This window comes from Diabrotica virgifera, chromosome 3, assembly GCF_917563875.1.
Source record: "Diabrotica virgifera virgifera chromosome 3, PGI_DIABVI_V3a".
Classification (NCBI taxonomy): Eukaryota; Metazoa; Arthropoda; class Insecta; order Coleoptera; family Chrysomelidae; genus Diabrotica; species Diabrotica virgifera.
Window position 1 is genome coordinate 137,475,846 of NC_065445.1, and position 18,927 is coordinate 137,494,772.

Here is an 18,927-nt window from a genome sequence, read left to right on the forward strand (position 1 = left end):
GGTCTTGGTCTTTTGCATTTCGCTCCCGGTCTTGGTCTTGGTCTTGGTCTTGCAGCAAGAGTCTTGCAAGTCTCGCAGTTGCCCATTAGCCTATTGAATATCTTTGAACAACGTAACAGAGAGGTACATTTTAAGCTTGAATATCATAACCACAGTAAAGACCATCCAAATTAATAAATATCTAGACCAGCGGTTCTCAATCTGTGGTACATGTACCACTGGTGGTACATATCATTATTCGCAGTGGTACACAAAACGCAAAAACAGCAAAAATTAGCACCACAACTATTATAGTTAATTAGATTACCTAGCCTACCCTATTTCAGTTTGATGGTAAGAAAAATAATGAAAAGTATTTTGTAAATAAAATTAACATGAAGTAAAACTCCCTAGTGTAGTTGGTATATTTAATAAAAATTATAAATTTTTTTAAAAATCCAAACGGATTACGTTTATAACGTTTTCGGACTTATCAGTCCATCATCAGTGAACCTAAAAGTAAGTAATCTCACTTAATAAAATTGAAAGGGTGAAATTTTGAATGTTAAAAAATTGAAAAGTGTGGTTAGGATTACTTACTCTCTGTCCTTGCTAAATAGAAACAAAGCCAAACACTGGTTAAGATGTATGTTCTAACTACATAGTGAAATTTGTAAAATAATTTGGCTTACATTGGATGCCGACGGATTAATACTAGCAACATGATGCTCTACTCCATTAATTAAGAGATTTTTTATATATGATTAGGTTTACATTGAACTACGTTTAGTCTGTCAATGATTTAGAAGGAAGTAGAAATACTTCAAATGTCAGTGACATTGACATCCAGGAAAGGGCAATTTTTAAGGTATTAACCAAGGTCAGGATCCAATGTGGTTACGGAAATTTAAGTTTAGGTCTGTGTTGGAATTTTAATTTTTAATATTAAAATTTAAATATACTTATTTTTAAATATTACAACCATTACTATAAAATTGACTATAAAATTAAATTTGATCGAAATTAGTGTCATAATATGGTAATCAAAACAAAATGTAAGATTGAATTAGTGGTTAATGAAAGTAAAAATTTTTTGTATATAGCCTTGGGGGTGATAGTTAAAACTGCAGTTAACAAATTTACCTTGCCTAAACACACTATTCAACTTCTCTATCAATTCAACATTTTAACATTCACCCCCAAGGCTATATACGAAAATTTTTTACTTTCAGTAACCACTAATTCAATCTTACATTTTGTTTTCATTACCATATTATGACAATAATTTCGATCAAATTTAATTTTATAGTAATGGTTGTAATATTTAAAAATAAGTATATTTAAATTTTAATATTAAAAATTAAAATTCCAACACAGACTTAAACTTAAATTTCCGTAACCACATTGGATCCTGACCTAGGTTAATACCTTAAAAATTGCCCTTTCCTGGATGTCAATGTCACTGACATTTGAAGTATTTCTACTTCCTTCTAAATCATTGACAGACTAAACGTAGTTCAATGTAGACCTAATCATATATAAAAAATCTCTTAATTAATGGAGTAGAGCATCATGTTGCTACTATTAATCCATTGGCATCCAATGTAAGCCAAATTATTTTACAAATTTCACTATTTAGTTAGAACATACATATTAACCAGTGTTTGGCATTGTGGCTATTTAGCAAGGACAGAGAGTAAGTAATCTTAACCACACTTTTCAATTTTTTAACATTCAAAATTTCACCCTTTCAATTTTATTAAGTGAGATTACTTACTTTTAGGTTCACTGATGATAGACTGATAAGTCCGAAAACGTTACGAACGTAATCCGTTTGGATTTTTAAAAAAATTTATAATTTTTATTAAATATACCAACTACACTAGGGAGTTTTACTTCATGTTAATTTTATTTAACTAGATGGTATACAGCCAACCTTCAGGTATTATCCCGTTTTATTTTAAGTATTTTGTGGTTCATGACTCAAAAAGATTGAGAATTACTGATCTAGACAACTGACACCGGGTGGGGTTTGAATCTACGATCTACGTGATCCGTGCCTATGTTCTAACTAACTAAAGTTTATTAGAAACTGATGTATTTTATATTTTATTATCCAATATAAGCGAATGAATAAAAAACATAATGTTAAGAAAATATGAGGCTATCGTTTTAATTTCAGTACTTATTTTATAAATGCTAAAATATTTCACAGAGTGATGCTCTGAGAATAAACACAGTTTGATTGGTACACTCGGTGTACAACACTGGCGAAGCGTCCATGTAACCACTGTTACCATTGGTAACAGTTAAAATCTATCAAATAAATATTTTATGACGATGAATAATGTTATTTACCAATATTTTTACCAATAGAAATATATTATTATATTATGTGGTAATAGAACCTAACTCAGTAAATAGCCAACTACTCGTAGACACGAAAATATTGGCGAGTTTATGTGACTCAGTTGCACTTTATTATACTCTGTTACCAGACTCATTTCTGGTTACAATGGTTATATACCCACGCTGGCGCTCGGGACCGGCTAGTGACTGAAAATTTTGAAGAAGCGACGGCATAAGCGCGCTGTGTATCAGTAGCGCTGTTACCACATTTAAAATTGGTGACAGTACCTATAAAAAGTGTGCGTGCAGTTAACCATGGATGAGTGTCGCTTCTTAATCGATCAACTACTTGAAAAGTAATTCTCCTTGTATAATTTTGAAGAAAAAAATTAGATTAAAAATGAAAGACCTATTTTAAACAATTTAAAAAGGAACTAACAAAAGTAGTTCGATATTTTAAATTTAGTTGGTACAGTGAAAATCCTTGGTTATATTATGGTTGCAAGAAAAATATACTGTATTGTTGGCCATGTATTCTGGTTTCTACAGAAAAATGGGTGGACCAGGTTCACGATTTAAATAGTGTTAGATTTTTAAAAAGGAGACATGAAATTTCTCCGTTACCTACATGTAAGATGTATACCCAAGTTGATTCAGTTTGGCAAAACAAAAATCAAAAGTTCTCTTAACCAAGATTTTAAAGCAAATATTGCTAAACATAATGAGTTTTAAAAAAAAATAGATAGGTATATCCTTAGCACACTAACAATAGATACTGTATGTTTTTGGGCCAAACAAGAACTAGCGTTTCGTGGTCATTTTGAGTGCGACGACTCTGACAATCGAGGCAATTACAGGGAATTGTTAATATTAATTGCCACAAAAAATTGTCAACATCTAGAAACATCTGTTTTTGCGAGAGTTTCAAGTGATATACAAAATGATATTATTGAAGCTACACTCACCGGCACAAAATTCCGCCACCCAAAATTTTTGATTAAGTTTGACAGTATATAACTTTATTATTTGTGCTCCGATTTTCAAGATTCTTGCACCAATTTGTAGGTACATGTATTCATATTGTTTGGTATTATTCCGGTAATAAAAATTTTTTGCTTGCATGTCATTGTACAGGGGTGAAAGGAAGCGTTGTATTTTCTCCTAAATTTAAAAAAATCTGTGGAAAAATGGAATAGCTGATTTTGTTTCATAGTCCTGTCATATTTTCTCGGAGGTATCACCAATATTTTGTTTTTTTTTTATTATTCGAATATCTTTTTTCTTGTAAAAGCTGTACCATTTTTTGTAAATAAAAACACTGATTGACTCATACAATTGAGGTTGGATTCATATGATTAGAATGGCCCGCATGCAGCCCAGATCTCAATCATATTGAGCATTTATGGGATGAATAAAAAAAGCTATTTGCCGTCGTCCTAGGCCTCCAGAAAATTTGGTACAGTTATGGCCCTGGTAGAGGAATATCGGGCTATTCCCCAGGCAAGGAAAGCACATTTTTATTAGATGCTAAACAGATTGCGAGCAGTCGTTGTTGCAAGAGGTGGACATAACCGCTATTGAATTGTTTTGTTTTGTTTTTAAATTTGTTTTGTTTTGTTAATTTTAGTGCGTTTGATATTTTTAATTAAATAAACCTTCAAAGTAGTGTTTTTAATTGCAGCTCTTACAAGAAAAGAGATATTCAGATAATTCAAAAAACAAGACCTTAGTGATACCTCCAGGATGATACAAAAGGAGTATGAAACAAAATCAGCCCTCCAATTTTTCCACAGAATTTTTTAAAGTTAGGAGAAAAAACAACGCTTACATTAACTCCCGTATAATGCCATCTAAGCAAAAATTTTTTGTTACCGGAATAATAGCAATTGACATCAATACATGTGCCTACAAACTCGTGCAAGAATCTTAAAAATGGAAGTACAAATAATAAAGTTATAGATTGTCAAACTTAACCAAAAATTTTGGGTGGCGGAATTTTGTGCCGGTGAGTGTATATATACATTTAGCCGTATCTTGATTTTTTTAAATAAGATTTTTTGCATCTGGTTTTGGTAACACTTCAGAAAAAGTCACGCGTCGCCACTGGTGTACAATGACAATAATTGACCTTTCTAGCAACAATATTATTACAGCGATATTAATAAAAATAACACAATATATTAAAAAATCGGACAACATGTTTAGGAAATTCGAGACATTAACAATGACCCGTTTTTAAGGCGGTGCGTAAATTTTTTGGAGAAGTGTATAGCGTTATTAAATAATATTTCGATATTTTGTTTACACTTTTACACGGTATCCGGTATTGTATTATGTTCTTTTATCTCGTTATCACACTTTTAAATATTAGCTGCGCTGTTTCAGCAAATTTTGTTTAAGAGTGATCTCATAGCACATTCAGCAAAAGCAATACATAAATAGTCTTATTATTCTATAGACCGATAAGATGTGTGGTATTTAATTTCCTGGAAAACTAATAACGAAAAAAATTAATTATTAAGAATATTTTTTATCAGCTGTGACATATTTTTAAAATGTTTGGATACGATATTCGATATTACTATCGGCGAGGCGGCGGCGTCGCAAAACAAGAGTGTTATGTTCTGATTAGAAGGCGACTTTTCTCATCACCCGGACAATTAATTTCAGAGAAGTCGCCTGCTGGGAAGGAATGTACAAAATATTTTATTTTTACATTATTTTACATTATTTTTACAAATTTTTTTGTTTCTCATAGAGTATCTAAGAATATAGCCGAACTAATATACTCCCTAAAACAACCCTCAGTTCTAACTGCAAGACGCAAGAGTCTCGCAGGCTTAGTCTTGTTCTTGCTCAAGTCTTGCAGGGTAAGTCTTGGTCTTGGTCTTGCTAAAATTGGGCGGTCTTGGTCTTGACTGCAAGACCAAGACCGATTTTGGGCAACACTAGTTACATTGTCTTCTAATGTCTCCACTCCTCTTTCGATCTCTTAGCGTATTTCCTGTAATTCTTCTCAGTACTCTCTTCACTGCCGTTTCCAGTAGTCTTTTTGTTGTAGCTGTATCGGGTCATGTTTCTGATGCATATGTCATTATTATTCTTACACTAGCTATATAAATTCTTCACTTCATGTCAATGTTGATATCTAGGTTTCGCCATATAGTGTTATTAAGGTATCTTGCCAGTCTATTTGCTTTTTGTACTTAATTTCTTACTTCCTTGTCCAGATCTCCGTAACTTGACAATGTTATTCCAAGGTATTTCACTTTCAATACTTATTCAATACTGATACCATCAAGTTCTATTTTGCATCTGATTGGTTCCTTACTGATTACTATTGTTTTAGTTTCTTGAGATGAAATTGAATTCTTTTGCTCGTATGTTAAATCTGTGGACTAATCTCTCCAGACTATCGTCATCTTGGGCTATCAATATTGCGTCGTCTGGGTAGCAGAGTATTTTTACTTCTTTGTTTCCAATTCTTTGTCCTCTTCCTTTGTTAACGCGTTTGATTATTTCATCCATGATTAAATTGAAGAGCATAGGAAAACCAATAGTGATACAGAAAAAAATACCGATATATACTCCAATAAAAAACTATAGAACTTCACTACTGAAAGAAAATAAAAGTACTAACATGTCTATTTTCTTTCTTCATATCATCATATGGAAATATTCAGCTTAGTAATTATATGCTAAAGCAGGATAAAAAAAAATTACTGTGCATTTATTTGTTTCACTATACTTATTTCTACTGTAGTCTTTGTAGGTTCTGTTAATAGAGGAAGGACTGTTTCCCAACGAAGAAATTAATTAATTATGGACCACCTCACCTCCACTATCCACAAATCGGAACGTGAAAAAGAAAGCCATGGTAAGGTTCTCAACAACGAAAATCACAAAAAAACTTTTTCACTGCCAACTTCGACAGGCGAAAAAAAAAACAGAATTTTTTACCGAAAACTTCTAATGGAATAAATCTCCAAACTGGTGCCCCAGAACCTGGAGAAAAAGCCAGACTACCGGCCTGCACATGAGCTTAACTAGACCAGGGTAATAAGCTAGAAATAGACCATCTTCGGGACACTCAAAAATCCAGGTAGCTGACTACTTTTTTAGTTATTGTTTACCTATAGGATGAAAACCTACCTGTTTCCTGCCTAGAGTTCGCGTCCGTTTTTTAAGTATTAACAATTTACTGCAAAAATCGCGATTTTTTCGATTTTTTGCACCTCATTCAAAAGATAAATAGTTGACATAAAATTACAAAATTTAATTTTTTAGAACATTACAAAACCTTTGAAACGCCGATTTTCGAAAGTTAAAAAGTTAATTTGTTGCTACCCAAACTGCAAAATAAGTGAAAATATTCATTTGTTAATAACTTTTACTAAAACTACCTTATAACTTTAGTGTTTCACCCAAAGTTGGGCATTGGGGTACTTAACAAACCCTCAAAATTTGAGACCGATCCATTAATTAGTTTAAGAGTTATTCTAATTGATTATCCCAGAGACCTTTATTTTGCAGTAACATAAGACAGAAAATAATGAATTATTGGCAATTCTGAGTATGCCAAATGAAAGTAGAAAACTGATACTATCATCATCATCATACAACCTCTTCTGTCCACTGCTGGACATAGGTCTCTCCCATTCTTCGCCACTATTCACGGTTCTGTGCTTCTTGTTGCCATTTCTTGGATATTCGTTAATGTCGTCCATCCAGCGTGTTGGTGGTCGTCCTCTGCTGCGTTTGTCTTCTCTTGGGCGCCAGTCAATTAGTTTTCTGGTCCATCTTGAGTCTTTCAGTCGCGCTATGTGACCTGCCCAATTCCATTTCAGCTTGGCTATACGATACTATCAAAATGTACTAAAAAACGATAAAAAGATTATCTAATATATTCAAAAATCCTAATGCCAAATTTGTGAAATTTTGTAGCTTAAAAACATTTAGAATAACTTTAAAAATATTGTCTGTAGAAAAAGTCATTTTACATATTAGAAAAGCTAGTATTTTACACGAATTTTTAAAAATGTAGTTTAATTGGTGACTAGTCGTGGTAAGTGAAGGGGGAGCTGGGAGCCGACAAATGCACGAGTTGAATAACTAAAAAAAGTAACTTAAAACTACTATCATTTTCTATATCTCGGGATCAACTGAATATATTTTGATCGTTCTTTTTTTAATTTGTATGTAATTTTTCTGTACATTACAAATATGTAATTTGTCTAGACATTTATTAATTAATAAACAGTCTAATTTGTTTGAACAATTTTTGAAAGAATAATTTTTTCCCAAAAATCCATGATTTTAATCATACTATTCCTATTAATCATAGAAAAAGTTAAGGTATACTTTAATAAATAAATTATCTTCAATAAATAATTATCTAATAAATATCGTTTATTTATTAAAGTGTACTTTAACTTTTTCTGTGTTCATTAATGATACTATGATTAAAAAAATTTATTTTTGTAAAAAAAATATTTTTTCAAGAATTGTTTAAACAGATTAGACTGTTTATTAATTAATAAATTTATAAACAAATTGCATATTTGTAACGTACGTAAAAATTACATACCAATTAAAAAAGAAAGATCAAAATCCATTGAGTTGATCCGGAGATACAGTAAATTATATTCGTTTGAAATTGGTTTTTCGGTATTTTAACTCGCTGGATTTGTAGGGTCCCCCTAGTAATCGTTTGCACTACATTTTTGAAAAATCGTAGAGGGTGCTGTGAAGGTACAATGTTTGTGCAATTTTTTTAAGAAAAAATACAAATCCCCTTCTTTAAGATGGCATTAATGAGATTCCTTTATTATTATAAACAAATTAGCTGTGAATTAAAAAAACATATGGCTAATTTTGTCCCAAATGAGCCCAGGCTTAATATTTTTATTTGAAAATTCGTGTTAAAATACTATCTCTTCGAATATATAAATATATTGTTTCTACGGACAACATTTTTACAGTTATTCTAAATGTTTATAAACTACAAAATTTTAAAAATTTGGCATTAGGATTTTTGAATATGTTAATCATTTTTTATCTTTTTAAAATACATTTTGATATTATCACTCTTCTAATTTCATTTGGCATACTCAGAATTGCTCTATCTTCATTATTTTCTGGCTTATCTTATTGCAAAATAAAGGTCTCTGGGATAAACAAATAGAATAACGCTTAAACTGATTAATGGATTAGTCTCAAATTTTGAGGGTTTGAGGTATTGGGACCCCAATATCCAACTTTGGATGAAACACTAAAGTTCTAAGGTAGTTTTAGTAAAAGTTGTTAACAAATAACGATTTTCAATTATTTTGCAGTTTGCGTAGCAACAAATTAACTTTTTAACTTTCAAAAATCGGCATTTTGAAGCTTTTTCAATGTTCTAAAAAACTGAATTTTGTAATTTTATGTCAACGGTTTAGTTTTTGAATGGAGTGCAAAAAATCGAAAAAATCGCGATTTTTCCACTAAATTTTTAATAATTAAAAAACGGACGCGAACTCTAGGCAGGAAACAGGTAGGTTTTCTTCCAATAGGTCTACAATAACTAAAAAAGTAGTCAGATACCTGGATCTTTGAGTGTCCCGAGAAAATTCTTATTACCCTGGGCTAAACCGGTAATGACTAAAATATTAATCTCACATCGATACAATTTCAGTTACAAAAATTTCCTCCACAGGCTACTAAAAGACACTAATAGATGTTTAGACCAGGGCGCATCTGTAAAAATATTAGTACATTTGGACGTTGAGAGGTGACTCAAATTTTTTTGCAGAAATTGCTTGAAAATAACTCAATTAATAATATTTGAGTTATCCTCCCTCTCAAAAAGGTCCGAAACATTGTTTAAATAATCAGAATGTCAAAAAACAAAGGAAAAATTCGATTTTTTCTTCGTTTTTTGATTATAACTTTAAGAGTATTCATTTCCGAGAAAAGTTGTATTAACATAAAAGTTGTGTAATTAAATTTCCTATAATATAGAGTTGGTTGAAAATTTAAAACATAGTCACCCTTGTTGCAAAATAGCAATAATTGGGAAAAAACTATACAAAAACAAGTATTCGCATTTTACGTTTTTCAGCCATTTATGCTAAACTTAGGACCTTCAAATTTCACCCAGAAAAACTATATGATACAGTTAAGTAACACTTTAAATTTCATTAAGATCGGTTCAAGAGATTTTGCAAAATAAATTTTGCAATCCAGCTTTCGCAAAAAAAATTCATTTTTTCAAACTGGTACAGGACTGAAAATAAAGCAGATAGCAAGTTGACATTTTTTTTGCTTATAGAAGTGTACTGTACCTTTCATTTTCAATTTGCAAAACTAAAATCGATTAACCACTACGGCGTTAGGATTTTTTTTTAAATAAACATTAATTATTGGTGTTGCGCGCAGGACACCGGATAGTTTGCTCTGATTGGGCATTCCAATGACCTTTGATAATTATTGATACATTTTAATTTTTATTACATTTCGATATAAATAAATAAATTTGTTTATTGCAAAATAAAAACACATACTCTATCCTTTGAAATAACACTTTTTTTAGCAAAAACTTTCTTTGTTCATATATTTTAACTTGAGAATAAATGTTTATTATTTTTAAACATATACAATTGTTTAAACAATATTTCACAAACAATAATAAAATTAGTTTGATTTTTGTGGAATTAAAATATTAAAATACAACAAAATATAGAGTAAGAAAATAATATATTAGATGATTATTGGAAGAAATTTTGGTGGAAATCAACTTCATGTGAATCGAACACCGCTGTCCTGCGCGTAGCACCAATAATTAATGTTTATTTAAAAAAATTCCTGACGCCGTGGTAGTTAATCGATTTTAATTTTGCAAATTGCAAATGAAAGAATTGTACACTTCTATACGCAAAAAAAATTTCAACTTGCTATCTGCTTTATTTTCAGTCCTGTAACATTTTGAAAAAATGAATTGTTTTTGCGAAAGCTGGATTGCAAAATTTCTTTTGCAAAATCTATTGAAACGATCTTAATGAAATTTACAGTATTGCTTTACTGTATCATAAAGTTTTTCTAGGTGAAATATGAAGGTCCTAAGTGTAGCATAAATGGTTGAAAAACGTAAAATGCCAATACTTGTTTTTGTATGTTTTTTTTTCGCAAATATTGCTATTTTGCAACAAGGGTGACTATTTTTTCAACTTTTAACTAATTCTATATTGTAGGAAATTTAATTATGCAACTTTTATGTCAGTACATCTTTTCTGGGAAATGAATACTTTTAAAGTTATAATCAAAAAACGAAGAAAAAAATCGAATTTTTCCTTAATTTTTTGACATTTTGATTATTTAAACAATGTTCCGGACCATTTTGAGTGGGAGGATAACTCAAATATTATTATTTGAGTTATTTTCAAGCAATTTCTGCAAAAAAATTTGAGTCACCTCTCAACGTCCATCTCAAAACAGATGGGCCCTGGACTAGTTGGGCCCACACTAAAAAAATATTATCTCACTCATGAGACTTTTTTTTGTTAAGTGATTAGTCGGACGATTGAGTCAGACAACTTTTCTATTTCGAAAAATTTTCGGGAGGGGGGCGTGTCTTAAATGTAGAGGTTTCTAAAGTTTCTTCTTCATCTTGTGCCACTCCTATAGGAGATTAGAAATCATCAAGACTATCCTTACCTTGTTTACAGCTGACCTAAATTGTTCATTAGTAGTGCAGCCAAACCACTCTCTCAAATTCCGCAACCATTACCAGTTAGTTGTAAATATTTTTATATATAAAAAAATCCTGCAAAATCAGCTGTGTGGATATAAATTTTATCACTCTTTATGATGTGTGCGCCCCCTCCTCTAGGGAGCGAACTATAGAGATATAAATGGTGATTTTGTTTGCAGGATTATAAGATAAAATACCTACAATTTACTGGTAATATTGTCCGACAAATTTTTAAGGGTATTGCAGTTGTCAGACGCATCAAAGTTTCGAAACCTTTATGTCTACGAAACGCAACCCACCCGAAAATTTTCCGAATTAGTAAAGTTATCCGACTCAACATAAATAACTGAATAAAACAAGTTTCATGAGGGAGTTAATAATTTCTTTTTAGGTGTGGACCAAAGGTCTATAAACACTGAATCGCTTGATCGGCGCGTTTTAGAGGCAATTCAAAATCAACTAAAGTGATTTGTCCAAGGCAACCGAGCTGAGTAAATTGAAAATTGGATGTTTATTCAAATCCAAGAGATACTTAAAGTATTTTTCGCTGAATTTTAAGATGGAATTGGAATGTTTAAAACAAACAAACTAGAATAATAATTACATTACACAGATATTACGAGGTTTCGCTTATAATGAGGTACATTAGGTATTCCATGAAATTCCTATTGAACTATAACGAGGCCAATGATCTAATAAACTCCACCGCCTGTAAACTTCGTCCTGGGGTGGTATTTTCGAATTCATTCGAGCATATTTCGCATAAGAAATTAGAAGAATTTCATTTGAAATCCAGTTTCTTGTATTTTCGATTATTTCGTGTACGAATTTTTTCGTATACGATGACTCGAATGGGTATGAACCATTCGAATTTGGATGCTCGTATACGAATTGTTTTGTTGTTGTCATTTCAAGGTCATTTCAGTTGTCATTGATGGTTTTAATCGTTGTTGTATACAATATTTTTACATTGAACTTTCTTTTCAATGGCTGGTTTAAAATAATTTTTTAATAGAAAGAAAAGACATACCGTACGATAATGCATTGAATATATAACCTAACCTAACTTTATGTACGTATTCTAGCATTGAATCTAAGCTCTAAGCTTGACATATGCCACCGTTGCCATATCCTCAATTTTTTCATACTATCCCATTATATAAAGTTAGTTAAAAAATAGTTTTAAAACACCCAAAAAAGTAAGATTTTGAAAGGTAAATAGTAAAATATCCGTTTAAATTCTCAATTTTTTCATACTATCACATCACATAAACGTGCATTTAAAAAATCGTTTTGAAACACCAAAAAACTAGCAAAATATCAGTGTAAATACTGGGTACAAAAATAATAATAAATAGAATAGTGGACTTTGCAAACCGATATTACTAATATTATGCAAGTTTAAGATTCGAATCCAGCTAATATTTTGGCTATTTTTTTAATATGATTATACCATTGATTGAAATTATACAAGAAATAAACTAAAAACGTATGGCAACACTGTGAATCTTCAGATGAAGGTTAAGTCCAATGTTGTTCGAATTTGCAGTGTTGCCGGTGCAAATTCTTCTCGTATACGTATAACATTTCGAAGGCCGTTCAAAAATACAGATTCAGATTCGTATACGAAATTTTTCATTCGAGTTAACTCGTATGCGAACAAATTCGATTGAATTCGAAAATACGACCCCTGTTTATCTACCAACTCTTTGTCAAAAGTGCCATTCAATCAATATTTAGCATCTTAGATTGCTCGAAATGGCTTCACAATAGGAAGTTAATATCTTAGAAAACTACATATTCAAAATATGCACCATATTATTGCTGTATGATATACCGAGGGAGTTCGTTATAGAGGGAGTTTACTATATTATTATCATCATCATCAACAGGTATTCTGTCCATCGTCGGATGTAAGCAGTGGCGTAACCAAAGGGGAGTTTTGGGGTTGTAACCCCCCCCATTGGGATGTACTTTGAGTTCTATACGCTTAACACCATTACTATTCCATACCCCCTAGCGAACCTCCAGTAGTTGTAACCCCACCCCCTTAGGATTATCCTGGTGACGCCGTTGGATGTAAGCCTCCCTTATGTGTGCATTCATATCTGTTTGCTGTTTTTTGCATTCATTCATGGCTAGCCATTCGCTTGATGTCATTAGTCCATCTTGTTTGAGGTCTGCCTCTACTTCCTTTGCTTTCCCTTGGTCGCCATTCGAGAATTCGCTTTGTCCAGTGGTTGTCTTCCAATCTTTCTATGTGTCCTGTCCAGATCAATTTTAACAGGGCAATCTTCTAGATCACATCTTTCGTCTTTTACTTTTGATCGTCTTCTTATCTCTTCAATGGTCACTTAAAGTTTGTGGACTACGCTGTTGTTAAAAGCCCAAGTTTCAGTTCCGTATGTCAGAACTGGCAACAGTTACTGATCGAACCTTTTTGCCTTAGATTTGGGGTAAGGAAAACCTTATTACCAGAGAACGGCAGTTCTCGCCAGTGGCGCACACCAACACCCCCTACATTTGAAAGATGGGCCAAGTCCCATCTTAAAGTTCAGGAAAAGACTCACCCATTCATATGTCAACCATCCATTTTGGTCCAAGGGTGTGGATTTTACAGCTCTTTCTATTTAAGGTTTGTTTTTCGTTCTCGTCCCCAAAACTCCCAAAAACTTCAAAAATTTAAGTCCGACTTTTGCGGCTTCTAATAGTACTGATCATTACCTTTCCAACGCATGTCTAATTTTGAAAATCGGTTAAACCATTCAATTAGTCTAAGAGCTAGTGAACCCTCCGACTAACGGTCGTCCTGTAAGGCTAGAAATTTGTCTAGTGATAATTCATAGCACACCAAGGCTAAAAACCATGACCTGGCAGGCATCAGCCGTGCACGTGTATCTACCAGGTGAATCGAAAAGTGCAAATTTAGGGGGTAAAATAAACTTTCCCCTGTAAAGTTTAAATTTAAATATGCGTTTGAGTAAGTCATTTAGAAGAAATATGTAAAATGACAGGCGATTCTGAAGAGCATAAGACCTTGCCAGGCGAGGGGAAAGATTAGAGGTTTTTCCTAAAACTATCTTTTTTGCATCGAACAAAGTTTTTTTAGGTTTTCTGAGTCATTCCAAACAGAAAAGGTCTTTAGTGACTTTTCTCTTAGGTTAATAGTTTTTGTTATATAAGCGATTAAAAATTTTTAAAATTGCGAAATTGGCCATTTTTAACCCTAACTCGGACATTTAACTAAAAATTTCAATGTTGCCAAGGTAGGTAGATATTCTTTAAATATTGATTGATGAAATCCCGAAGAGTCTTTTGCAATACAATATCGAAAACCCCTTTGTTTTTTAATTGCTAATCAAGCGGGCGCTACACTGTAGTATAAGTGAAGACGTTTGAGTTTTGCAAAAATTCAGTATCTCGAGAATGGGCAAATTTGAAGAGAAATCCTCAGACAGATCGACTTTTATTTTTAAATTAGGACTTTTTGGCATATATATAATACTAGTGACGTCATCCATCTGGGCGTGATGACGTAATCGATGATTTTTTTAAATGAGAGTAATGGTTGTGTGATTGCTCATTTGAAAGGTTATTTGATTCTCTATTCAGTAATATAAACCTAAACATAATTATTTATACAGGGTGTACAAACAATTTTTTTCTTCTTTTTGTCTAAATTAATTTAATAAAAAAATTTTTTTTATACTCGCTGTATAAATAATTATGTTAATGTCTATATTACTGAATAGAATATTAAATAACCTTTCAAATGAGCTATCACACAAACCCTACTCTTATTTAAAAAAATCATCGATTACGTCATCACGCCCAGACAGATGACGTCACTAGTATTATATATAATGTATATGCCAAAAAGTCCTAATTTAAGAATAAAAATTGACCTGTCTGAGGATTTCTCTCTAAATTTGCCCTTTCTCGAGATAATGAATTTATGCAAACTCAAACGTCCTCACTTATACTACAGTGTCGCGCCCGCTTGATTAGCAATTAAAAGACAAAGGAGTTTTCGATATTGTATTGCAAAAAACTCTTCGGGATTTCATCAATCAATGTTTAAAAAACATCTACCTACCTTGGCAACATTGAAATTTTTAGTTAAATGTTCGATTTAGGGTTAAAAATGGCCGATTTCGCAATTTTAAAAATTTTTAATCGCTTATATAGCACAAACTATTAACTTAAGACAAAAATCACCAAAGAACTTCTCTGTTTGGAATGATTCCAAAAACCTAAAAAACTTTGTTCGATGCAAAAATAATAATTTTAGGAAAACCCCATAATCTTTCCCCTCGCCTGGCAAGGTCTTACGCTCTTCAGAATCGCCTGTCATTGTACACATTTCTTCTAAATGACTTACTCAAACACATACTTAAATTTAAACTTTACAGGAGAAAGTTTATTTTTTCCCTAAACTATGCACTTTTCGATTCACCTGGTAGATACACGTGCACGGCTGATGCCTGCCAGGTCATGGATTTTAGTCTTGGTGTGCTATGAATTATTACTAGAAAAATTTCTAGCCTTACAGGACGACCGTTAGTCGGAGGGTTCACTAGCTCTTAGACTAATTAGTTAACGAGCTCAGAAGTATGACTCAATTTTTATTTAAAAAAGGGAAACTGTGAATATGTATGTATATGTGTTTGAAAGTTAAACCAATTTGATTGTTTTTTTTTGTGTTTGAAGAGGGGGTCTGGGCAGATTCAGAACTGGTGTAATTTGTGACTTTTGACCACCCATAAGCCAGCTAGAGGACTTGGTAGGTACAAAACGGCATATTTTTGGGGGTATGTATCTTCGGATCAAGAAGAGACCGGAGAACCGCAAATACACCAGATCAATAGTGTTGAGTTAAGCTTTCAAATGGTGTTTAAGCCGTCAGGATCAGATATACACACGGCTCAGTATAGCCGAAAAACTGAAAAACTATACTTTGACAATTTTGGTTTTTCGACAATTACTCAAAATTTCAACCTACGAATTGCGCCAATAACTGAGCATTTGTAGAAGGACTCTAGACGAATCTAACGGTGTATCCGTTTAACGGTGTGTAAAAAGGTTTCATTTAAGGCTTCATAAATATGATCAAATCTATTTCCTACGGGAAAAACGGTTTCTCAAGCTCAATAATTCCTGTAATAACTTCGGTTATCATACTTGACCTCAGATCCATCAGATACTACTGGTAAATACGTTTCAAACTCATGTTTACTGATCAAAATCGGTTAAGCCTTTTAGAAGTTATTAAGCTACAAAAGTATAATCCAATTAACGATTACTCCCGAAATGGTTTATGTAGTTGTAGTGATTACGACGCTAAATTTGATCTGGCAACGGGCAATCCTACTTCACTTACCGGTCATCTCATATTTTTTTTTTCAATCTATTTCGAAAAGAAAAAAATCTAGTGTACATTTGATGGACACTAGATCATTTGGGAGATATTGCAATAAAGGTGACCATTTATAAAGCTTAACGAGTAATAGAGGAACATTGCATTCAACTTCATACATTTAATTTATAAATAACTTTGAAAAACTCTTGATACAAGGATAAAAAACCGCTAAACGCCTTAAAAATGAGTGGCGCATACAATATTCCAGCTACAAAAGATCTGATATGAATATTACGTGGCGCGAAAATGTATTTTCATTTTGATGTAAAACAAAATTCTAGTTTTATTTTAAAAGATTTTTCCATAATATTTGCTAAATTTGAAGTAAACGCCCCACAAAAGAGTTTCAAAATTCAAACTGTATCAAAGTTACTCTTTTGTGGCGCGCTTACTTCAAATTTAGCAAATATTATGGAAAAATCTTTTAAGAGGAAACAGTAGCGATCAACAGGTAGCGAAAACGCGTTCCAAGATTGCGGCTGTAATTTTGAATATTTTTTCGAGATATTTGGCACACGTATTCGTAATATAATAAAGAATGGCGGTACAGAGCCCAATTTAAAAAATATATTAATATGTTGAAATTACTCTGTAATTAAGTACAATATTAAAAAAACGAGCCTGTACCGCCATTAAGAAGAACAAAAAATACACTTTCTTCAAATAAACTTTTTTATCCGATGCCTAGATTTTGTGTCATTTTGGAACTACTAATGAAATAAAAAATTTTAGTAGTTCCAAAATGACACAAAATCTAGGCATCGGATAAAAAAGTTTATTTAAAGAAAGTGTATTTTTTTGTTCTTCTTAATGGCGGTACAGGCTCGTTTTTTAAATATTGTATTTAATTAGAGAGTTATTTCCACATATTAATATATTTTTCAAATTGGGCTCTGTACCGCCATTCTTTATTACGAATACGTGTGCCACATATCTCAAAAAAATATTCAAAATTACAGCCGCAATCTTGGAACGCGTTTTTGCTACCTGTTGATCGCTACTGTATAAAACTAGAATTTTGTTTTGCATCAAAACGAAAATACATTTTTGCGCCACGTAATATTCATATCAGATCTTTTGTAGCTGGAATATTGTATGCGCCACTCATTTTTAAGGCGTTTACCGGTTTTTTATTCTTGTATTATACAGAATGGGAATTGAACTGCCTGAATTAAAACTTGTAAGATTTTTAAATCTTAACATTTCAGGGTACTTTTTCTTTCTCTGTGTTTTAATAATTATCGTACTATAATTGCGCCATTGTAAATCTATTTTTTAAATTAATTTTCTAGAACCTTGGTGTTAAAAGTAATAATAATAAAAAATTAAATTAAAATTTATTCTTATCTATTATACACTTAACACTCATGAAAATAGGATTTATCTAATCATATTCATCTAATCATATACTTTCTATTATGGAATTAGCAATCATTATTAATAAAAAATAAACACTTATATACGTTTCTTAGATATGGGAAAATTCCTAATTCATGTAGGCCTACTATTAATTTTTAGAGAATTAATATTAATTAAAATTAATAAACTCATTATTAAATGTACTCAACATTTTTCTTAAACCTGCAGGATACAAGTAGGTTGCAGGATACAAGTAGGCTGTTCAAAGTAAGGTCGTAAGGTCTTAAAGTTGTAAGGTCTATTTTTTTTAAGTGTCCCACGTTTATTTGTTGGACAAATAGGTACCACAGGTGGTATCGTGGTATTCTAGGTTTTTTGGAACGCTGAATCGAATGGAAGTGGTCTGGAAGCCCAAATATGGTCAGTTTAATTGTTATCAGAGGCGGCGTAGGGCGTGGGCGACGTGGGCAACTGCCCAAGGCTTCGCGGTCCGAGGGGTCTCGCGCCATGGAGATTTATGTATCTTTACTTATTAAACTTATTGTATATTTACTTATTAAACCTAAGCCATGAACGCGCCGAAAAAAGTGATTGCGCCTCTTTCGCTCGCGAGAAATCCCCGCTGCATTGCAAGTCACCGCTGGCCTAAAATTTCATTTATTTATTTAAATTGATATCAAAATTTGATCCTATTTTACGACAAGATATGAGACATATTACTGACAAACAATGAAATGAAATGAAATGAAACGATATACAAAATGAATTGATCACACTGATGTCAAAACAAATAGATGTACAAAAAGCAAATAGATTGACAGGACGCCTTAATAACACTATATGGCGAAACCGACATATTAACACTGAGATGAAGTCAAGAATTTATAAAGCCAGTATAAAACCAATAATGACAAAAGCATCAGAAACATGACCCGATACAGCCACAACATAAAGACTACTGGAAACGGCAGAGATGAGAGTACTGAGAATAATTACAGGAAATACACTGAGAGATCAAAAAAGGAGCGAATATATTAGAAGACAATGTAACGTACAGTGTATAAACGAATGGACACTAAATAAAAAAAAA